General features: G+C 41.7%; 1 long non-coding RNA gene across 1 annotated transcript; it reads left to right on the top strand.

The window, feature by feature from the left end:
• Positions 1–1,652: 1,652 nt before the first annotated feature.
• LOC136295301 (uncharacterized) lies at positions 1,653–4,721 on the top strand. The gene is made up of 3 exons (XR_010722633.1): positions 1,653–1,734; positions 2,492–2,601; positions 4,336–4,721. It is a non-coding gene; the product is annotated as an uncharacterized lncRNA (long non-coding RNA).
• Positions 4,722–9,210: the final 4,489 nt, after the last annotated feature.

Raw genomic sequence — 9,210 nt, 5'->3', positions numbered from 1 at the left:
GTGTAGGGATAGGGTAAAAAAGCTAGCCTGTCATTTCTTCTAAGTGCTGCTAACAACCAATTTGTAAGTTCCCACATGAAGCTATTTTGAGAATGAAAATTTCCTTTAACACAATAATCTATTCTGAGGGCGAAAAATAAGTGCACCTGTAATAACAAGGGATTTATCCCACGAGAATCATAAAGAAAATATGTAAACAATCTGAGAATAGATGGATTTGATTGACAAGTAAAATACCTTTTACTAACCAATAGAATAATTACCAAGAAAGCTATTAACCAATTAAAAGTTGCCCTAGAGGTTTGTAAAAACTGTATAAAAGACAACATGCAACCATAATAAAGAGACTTCTGAAGATTTTACTGTGTCGCTCCGTATGTCGTGTCCACCCTAACAGTGACGTTGAGGAAGTTGTCTTTGGGGCTTGCTGGAACTGCTTAGGTTAGGGCATTTCTCCTGCCCTCAGGCAGCAGCAGTGGTAATGCACAGGAGGTAACCTCTGAAGAGCACTGTTGACTATCAAAATGGATGTTTACAGGTGAGTAAGTATCCATGAGCCTGTTACCAGGGATGATATTGGGAATACTCATATCTCAACCCCACCGTGGCCTGAGCACTGAGCAGGGCACTCCTCTGTGTGTGAGGTGGAGCTCTAGTGTTCACCCTTAGGATAACGAAAGTGAGAACTTTCCCTGACCCTTTCCAGTTTCAAATATGGAATTTTAAACTCAGAAAACCTTTTTTATGACATTAGCTCATCCTTCAACTGCACTGTCTTCACAGCCCTTCTCCTTCATTCTTTACACAGGCTCACAAAGGAATATACACAAGTACAGGCTCCAAGATCTCTGGGAGGTTGCACTGGACTGTAAGGAAAATTGAAACAATCAAAGTTTATCTCACCAAAGCAAATTCCTTTCTGGCTTTAGAGATACAAGCTCTTGGTAATTTGCAGTCATGTTTTTCACTCCACTATGCTTAGAAAGCCGGTCCAGTCTAGAAGAGTTGGCAGGCAAAAAGCAAATTGAGGTTATATGGGTCAAAAATGTATGACTGTGCTCACACTGAATTGCTACCATCTTTTCTCTTTGAAATGTTCTTCCTTTCCTACATTGTTGGATCATTCTGTTGTTACATAGGGCAAGTGTGTTTTTTGTTTAGAACCTTTAGTGAATTCTGGAAAAGAGACTTACGAATCTTGTTCAGAAATGCCCAGGAACCAGAATTACCGAGTATATTTCACAGACTTTGAACTTCACATCATAGCTCTTTTTTCTTAAGATAAACCCTTAGGTAGCACAAGAACTGTTCTGGATCATGGAGCTGCAGTTTTCCCCTGCATTCTGGGAATTGCAGTGCATTACCTATCCTATCCAAGTGTTGCCTTTCTAGTCCAATGAGCTGCATTGGCTTGTGTATTTTGTAACAGGGAAGCCCCACAAAGCTGCCCACCATTTTAGAGAAGGTGGAAATACGCGTTCTAGTTGAATGCTGTATTATTTGTATTGGTGTAGAAGAGAATGCAAGTGACCTCTGATAAGTAACAGCTGTGTTAATTACCCAATACAGCCTCACCCCTGATGAGGAACAGCTATATCCCATAAAGATAAGTGAGATAAAAGAGGGGGTGAGCTGGTAAGGGGGGTTATCATCGTGGAGGAGGAGCCTTGAGGATCGTAGATGGGAGGATCATGAAGAAGAAGGATCCTGGGGAGAGAGAATCCCTGCTGTGAGGTCAGTGTGGGTCTGTAGTCTGAGCCTGTTGTTGGAACCTGCAGTCAGAGTCTGCACACTAATATATGCAGAGTTTAGCAGGAAATAACCAGCAGTCTGAGGCTGCAAGGGAAACCTACAGTAGGAGTTTGCTGCAGCCAGAGTCAGTGAATGGTTGGGAGTTAAGATGACTAAGCTGTGCAGAGGAATAAACCAGGACCCTTTTTATGCTGTGATAAACAAGAAGTCTGTGCCATGACTCCTTTTTACCCTCTAATGAGAGGGCTGCTGCAACACATTGGCAGGCTGATGGAAATCTCTATTATTCCCCCTTTACTGTACCACTCAAATGATGGCTTGACATCTGTACAGGATATCCAGTTACACTGGTCAGTGGAGAATTATTCCTTTGATGGGTAAGGAAAAAAGATTACATCTCCTGCTATTTTCCTTGTGTACCACTGCCCCTCCAGTGGTAAACACAGTTCTTGCAGTTACACATGGAACTTGCCTCAGCTTAACCAGGAGTCATTCTGCTGGCTTCTCAAGAATTACACTTTTCTGTGCTATGGCAACACTCAGCTGTGTAGCACAGCCTGCTTGCCAACACCGCACAGCGCAGATATCTCTCGATGCTCTGGAGAGCAACAAATACAAGAAAAGCCACCAGTTGGAAATTGCCATCAGTGGATTTGCTCTTGTGATAATTATTCCATGAAAATTACACACCCTCTCTTATAATTTGCTTTTTTTGTTATTGCTAATGGACCCTCTTCAGATGAAAAAATAAGTCCTAAAGTGCATGCCTTAACTTCATGGCCAAAAATCTTTCCTGACTGCTTTTCATGGACTCTTCCCTGCTTCTTCAGCTCTTGGATTCTGTCTGTGGTGAGCAGCTGCCTTTGCTTTTTTTCCCCCTCCCTCACACCCCGGTCCCTACAGATTGTACAACCTTAAGGCAACCCACTCAGGAAGGGATGGGAGAAACCAGGCAAGCACAGGGGAGAATTGAAATGATGACAGAAAGAGAGGAAGCTCTCAAAGAGAGGTAACAGAAAAGAACTGCAATGACTAAACTTTAGAAAATATCATTTGGTGTTTGAAACTCATAAATCAACAGTGACATTGAATCCTTTGTGTATTCAACTTAAATAAAATTCCGCAGATTAAGAGGCAAAAGATGGAGTATTTGACACTGTCTCACTGACTTCTGTCAGTCACGTTACCTGTTCTCAAGAGCTGACAGATGCTTCAAATTTTAATGGTACTGTAGGTTATCCAAGAAGTTGATATCAGGCCTAAAACCCCCATGTTGCGTTTCTCTCTGTTGTTTACCCTTGCTCTGAGAAATGTGTTGTTGCAGGTAGGATGTTCTTGTTTAGTTTCTACTCAAAGAGGCCTTGGAGAGTTGGTAGAACTGGTGAATTTTGATTTTAGAAGGTGGAGACCTCTTGAACTGCTTGGCATTGTCAGATGCAGTTGCAGCCCTGGAGGACGGGGGAGGTGGAATTAGCATTAAACCATTTTAAATTGTGGCACTTAACTCGACTAACTACAATAATAGTAAAATGCCTTCTAAAGTGTCTGATTATATCTTACAGTCAGAAGTTCTAAATAAAATGGATAAACATACATTAAGAAGCAAAACAAGAGTGAGTGTTAAGTACAGAAAACAAGAGAGATTGCAAAGGATAATTATTCTACGAAACACCCTGCGTGAGGTGTTAGTGTTTTGTTGATTCTTTGGTGTTATATATTTAGAAAAGGAGGCTGAACTGTCGCCTTTGTAGCCGAATCGCTTATCACCGGCTGCATTAAGTGGGAAACAGATCTCTTATGTTGCATTTACATGGTTAATCTGTCTACCACATTCTGAGTTTCTCCCTACTCAGTCGGTGGAAGATTAGAGCCTTTTTTTCATAATTGCTTTGTTAAACCACTTCACTGAAATTAGCATTTAAATAAGGGTAAATTGAGCACTGAACTGAATTTCCATAAAAATGCGATAAACCCCGAGCCTATACAAGGCCTGTAAGTGCAGGTAGCTGCAGCATGTGTTGGCTTTGTGTCGAGCATGAAAGCAGCCAGGGCACAGCTGCCTTCTAGGACTGGGGCAGCATCTATGTGTGTTTGGATGGTTTGTAGGGCAGGGAATTCTGATTAACCTGGCATCTCTAAATAGCACAAAATATTGAGACATGAGGAAGGCTCTTTTTGGTCTGCTAAAATGTTCATGTACGTGCAGCCTCAATTTGAGATTTGACTTACCCATTTCAGGTGCAGTGATGAATAAATACGAGGAAGAAAGGGGGTTTATCACAGGGGAGTCCTTCAGGCCTCTGTCCTTTTTTCAACCTTCCAGATGACAACAACTGAGTGAGAAAGCAATTTGTACCTCAGAGGTATTTGGCCAGCCTTTAGGGTCAGTGCTTACACCCCGTGTGACCAGGGCTTGCCAGAAGCACTCTTGAGATTTCATGCCCATTTATATTCCACTGGCTTTCAAAAGAACCGTGTGAGCCAAGTGTGTGGATGCAAAGCCTGAATTCTTCTGCAGGTCACCTTCAGGTTTCATTTTTGTGGAAGTCCAGGCCAGCATTAATCTGTCTGTTCTGATTTCAGGATAAGTGCAGAGGAACCTAGTAGAGTCTTCCAGGAGGACTGTTCTCTCCAAGAGAAGGATATTCAATTCCTATGCTGAGCTCCAGCTCTGGTTCTCTGAGCGCTGTAAAAGGCACAACCCTGCAGTGTAATTTGGGAAAATGGCATAGCCCCTCAAGAAAGGGGGTTTTATATGCATCCCTTCCAGACGCTTGAGAGCTACCCCTCTCTTAAGATGTGGCAGAACAGGAACATGGTACAATGAAAATGAAAGAAAGTTTGGGTAATGTGATGACAAAAGTTGGAGGTAGGAGTACATGTAAGTATGGGAAGAAGAGGGAAAAAAGAGAGGTTGTGAGGGCTGGGGAAGAGACTCCTGCATTGGCCAGGAGTTGCATTTTTATATGTCTGAGCATTTGAAGTCCACCTACACTAGCTTATAACTTAAGGGGTTGTAGTTAGACTTGATCTGCATTATTATATCACTGTCTTAATTTGGGTGATTATTTAAACACAATCTTAAAATTGGTTTATTCTGTGTGTTGGCATACCTGGCATGGTAGATGTGTTTGGGTTATGATGGGCACGTGTTTCTACATCTGTATATGTCATATGTGTACATATTAAGACCATTTTGGTTGATTTATTTTCCACTTCTTGTTTTAAACAAAAGGTGAGAGGGATCCAAAGTAACTGGGTAGGTGCAAACACTACCTGCTGATGCTTCAGAAAATTCTGGTGTAGGTTGAGGTCTGTAAGGGTGACAACAAAGAGCCTCTCTAGTCCAATTGCATAAGAAAGCTGAAGATGGAAATGCGGTTGTTATGATGCAATGCTGGAAGCAAATGGAAACAAACCTAAGAAATCCACCACATGGAAGCATCCACATCACTTAGATGTTTTTGCTTTTTTCCCCAAGTTTGCATCATGGCTTTGTCCAAAGGTCAGAGGAAGCTCATTTCTAGTATTGGCTGTTTTCAGGCTGGGGGCAGGATTTTGCCTTGAAGAAGCTATTGAGCTGGCTAGATACAAAAGTCAGGGCATACCTGAGTCACCTAGGATGATTTTTCAAAACAGGAATTTATTAATTGTTAACACTGCAGTAATTAAAAAACATAACTTGTACTGCTAATGAAGAATGAAATTAAGGAAACGTGTAACAGCAAGGAGTAGAAGTGTTTCCTGTTGATATTCACAAGGGTCACCTGGGTATTTGTGAAATGATGGTGAGTCTGTGTTTCCATTTTATTTAATGAATATCCTAATATGTAGGTTAATACATACAACTACTTTGGAATAATTAGACACAATTCTACTGACTTAAAGTAATTGCTGACTTGGGGGTTCACTGGACTCACTGTAAAGAAATTTTACTCACCAGGAAAATGGCTCCTCAGACACTGAACTCCAGTGCTGGCCTGAGAGAGAAGCAAGAGGGGGTGGTGGTGAGGGGCTACACATTGCAAAAGGAGTGTGAAATGCTCCTTATCCTTATAGGCTGAATTTACTAAAGCTTTATAATGTTTATTTATAAATGTTTATAAATGTGAATAGATGAATATTTCTCTTTTATAATGGAATGAGAGGAAAGGAGAATGTGCCACAAATGCTTTTGGAGCCTGATCAGTTCACTAAAAATTCTTTGTGCAGAGGTTGTTTTCCAACTCAGGATGCTAAGCCAGCTGTTCTGGTTGAGGCTCCCAACCTTTTGGGCAGCATCTGCCTTGATAAGAGATATTTGTTCTTTTTGGCTTTTGAAACACTAGAGGTTGTGCAGTGTGAATTAAACTTTCAGGAGCAGATGAAGCAGGTGCTCCAGGCCCAGTGGGCACTGTGGAGTAGAAGCCAGGTATATGGCATTTTTCTAGGTTGTCAAAATCTCCTGTCCCCTGGGCAATGTCTTTAGTGCCATGGTGCTGAGATATGGAGCAGAACAAAATCAGCTGCCTTTGCCTTTCAGCCTAATGGACAACAGACTCCCTCTCCTCTCAAAACAAAGGGAATTGTAAGCAGTAGGGTAATATATATTTTAAAATACCCCACATCATGGAAGATCTGCATTCAAACTTTATACACTTGAGGGTTTTGCTCAGAGGAAATACTTGCCCGGAGCCTGGATGTTGCCTTCCACCAACATGTGAATGGCTATTTTGAATTGACCTTTATTCAATTTTATTTAGCTATTTTTCACTACGGTTTCTGTAAAGAGCTGAACTATTTCATTTTTTCTTTCCCTTCTTTTTTTTTTAACTATAACTTCCTCTGGTTAGTTTTCCTACTCTACCATCACCCCTGTACAGTGCAGTTGTCGAACATCTGTCCCTTCAGCCCCATACACTGATGAAAGGAAGAAGCAGTAGGATCCCCCATGAAGGTGAAGAACATGGCACAGCTGTGTGGGGTCACACCAGAGGGCTGTGCAGCACAGCCCTTGCTCAAGCAGTGTCTTTGCACAGGGGGACGGAGCCGGGATTTGTCTGCGTAAGGAGCCAGACTACAAGGAAATGTAGGTTTTCCAATGACCTGCAGTTAAAGGACCTTGACTTAGAGATGGCATTGAACTTCTGAGAGAATTCCCCAAAGAGTCTGTTTCATGTTAATCTATTTAGTAATCTCCCTGTTGACCCGTATTTGCTCGTGGCCTCCAAACATCCTGTGGCAATTAACTCCACAGCATAATGATGTGTTATGTGCAAAAACCATGACCAAGGGGAAGGAGCATCAGAAGCTGGAATTGATAAAAAGGCTGAATAATGTGGGCATCAGCTGTATGAAACCTTTGAAGATCTGCTTATTCAACTCCAGATTTGATCACAATTCTGCTCTCACTCTGATTTTTATGCTAGTCTGGTATTGCCATTTTGAGGTGAGATCAAAATTAGGCCAAAATACTTCTAAGGAAAGGCAATATCTGATGTTTCTAATTAAAAAAAAACCACATCTGCTCTTGATGAGAAATAACCCAATGCTTAAGAGAGACAGGTTCTTGTAGAATTTAAGGAACATCTGAAATCTATGAAAATAGTCAAGCTCGTGTTATTTCCCTCTCATTGGTATCCGTGTGTTTAATTAGGAACAACATTGAAGTCTTGGAGTGCTGTAGTTGTGATAAGAATTGATGTAATAGGCTTTGATACTGTTAGTTTAGAGAAATTCAATTAATAATTAAGGTATTTGCTGATATCAGTCGTGCAGCACATTCAGAGGCAATTATTGCATTCTACATATTTGATTTAGACAAAAACAAGGGTATGTCTTTGCTTTAATCCCTTGTTCCTTAGACAAAGAATGTGGGGTGCCTGACCATAGAGGGAGGGGTGGAAGACGAGAAATACCAGGCCAACTTTACGCTAATTTAAACATGGTACCTGGTCGCCCTGTCAGTGATGCCTTAGGATTTTAGCTTTTATACTTCTCATATATTTGCAATCCTGCAATTCTTTAGTGTAGAACTCCAAACTCCATATGCAGTGTGAGCTGCTGTCCTCACGTTTTGGCCAGACACAACAATTCCTCTCCAGCCCTGGCAATCAAGGACACCTCACTGCCTCAGGCCCTGAGAGATGGAAACAAAAGTGAGCTGGGGGGAGCAACCTCGGGGTAAATGACTTCATTACCTGAAGCTGTAATTGGAAGATTAACCCCCAATATGCAAATGGACCAAACTTATAAACGTCTGAAAACCTGTGACCCCTAGTCCATTTTTGGGTGCGGCCCCTGGGTGGGTTTTTCTGCCCTAAATGTGCCTGAAGTCCCTTCAATAAGTTGAACTGCTCTTTATTCTTCTAATTCTGTCTGACTTCTGTTTTAAGGTAGCCCCGGAAGGCATCATTGCCATAGGGCTTTCATACAACAACAGTCTTCTGCAAGGTTATTTTAGTGTTTTTCCCCCCATGTGAATGAATTGCAGTCAGAAGTTTCAGATTGTTTGCAGATTTTATTGCCTTAAAGGGTCTTCAGACTGAGCTAAAGCCATCTCAGTTTGTATAAAACATCAGAATACCACTGTGGTCAATTGAGACATGCACTTCATTTTATCAGGATGTAACACCTTCATTTTTGGTAATTTATTCAGTTTTACACCTTTTCACACATTTAGTGTTTAATCCAAGGCGAAAGCTTTCCACACTTTCTCCTCAGTTTTCGAACAAGCATTTGGTAGTGCTGCCTTGCTGCTCTATCTCACCTCAAGCCCCATGCATATTTCTCCCACTTTCCATCCATCAGCTGTCTTCCCTTGCCTTTGTCCCCACTCCCAAGTTTCAAATCCAGGCCATGCTTCCTTTGTTCAAGCTGCAAACATGAGCTTGGGTGTTAACAAGACTCATCTGTGCCAGTTGCAGCAGCCAGGGCAAGGTTGATGTTCTGCTGGAGCAGGGATGTGGATCCCTTATCCTGGGGGGGAGCACAGCAGGCTTTCTCCTCTCTGCTGCTCCAGCTTACTGGTCAAGATCTTTTGGTAATATTGCAGTGTCTTGGTTTGGAAAGGTAGGTGTCTGCTAAGGAAGGCAGGAGCTTCCCTTGAAATGGAGAAAGTAAACCACCTCCTGACACTGTCTTACACTACAACGACACAGACTCTGAGATTCAGATGGCTGAAAATGTCTCTTATTTTTGGGATGTGTCTCTCTTTTATGCTATTTTACACAGGCAAATTTGATTGATGAAACAAAGGCAAACGTCTTCAATTACATTAGTTAGACCAGAGGGACATCAAGAAGTAGTCCCTCCAAGAAAAAAAAAAAATTAATAACAAAATTACAGCTACAAAAACATCCCTTCTGTTTACAAAAAAATCCCTAAGAAAAGAATTTCAAAAACCCAAAACACCTCAGGCATGGAACCAGGGCCACACCCTCTCTCTGAATTATTATAATTTTGAAATTAGGGGCTCTC

Source organism: Chamaea fasciata, unplaced genomic scaffold, assembly GCF_029207755.1.
Source record: "Chamaea fasciata isolate MVZ Bird 193981 ecotype frontalis unplaced genomic scaffold, bChaFas1.0.hap1 SCAF_11, whole genome shotgun sequence".
Taxonomy (NCBI): Eukaryota; Metazoa; Chordata; class Aves; order Passeriformes; family Sylviidae; genus Chamaea; species Chamaea fasciata.
Note: the sequence above shows the minus strand (reverse complement) of the source record. Positions and strands in the feature narration are given on the sequence as shown.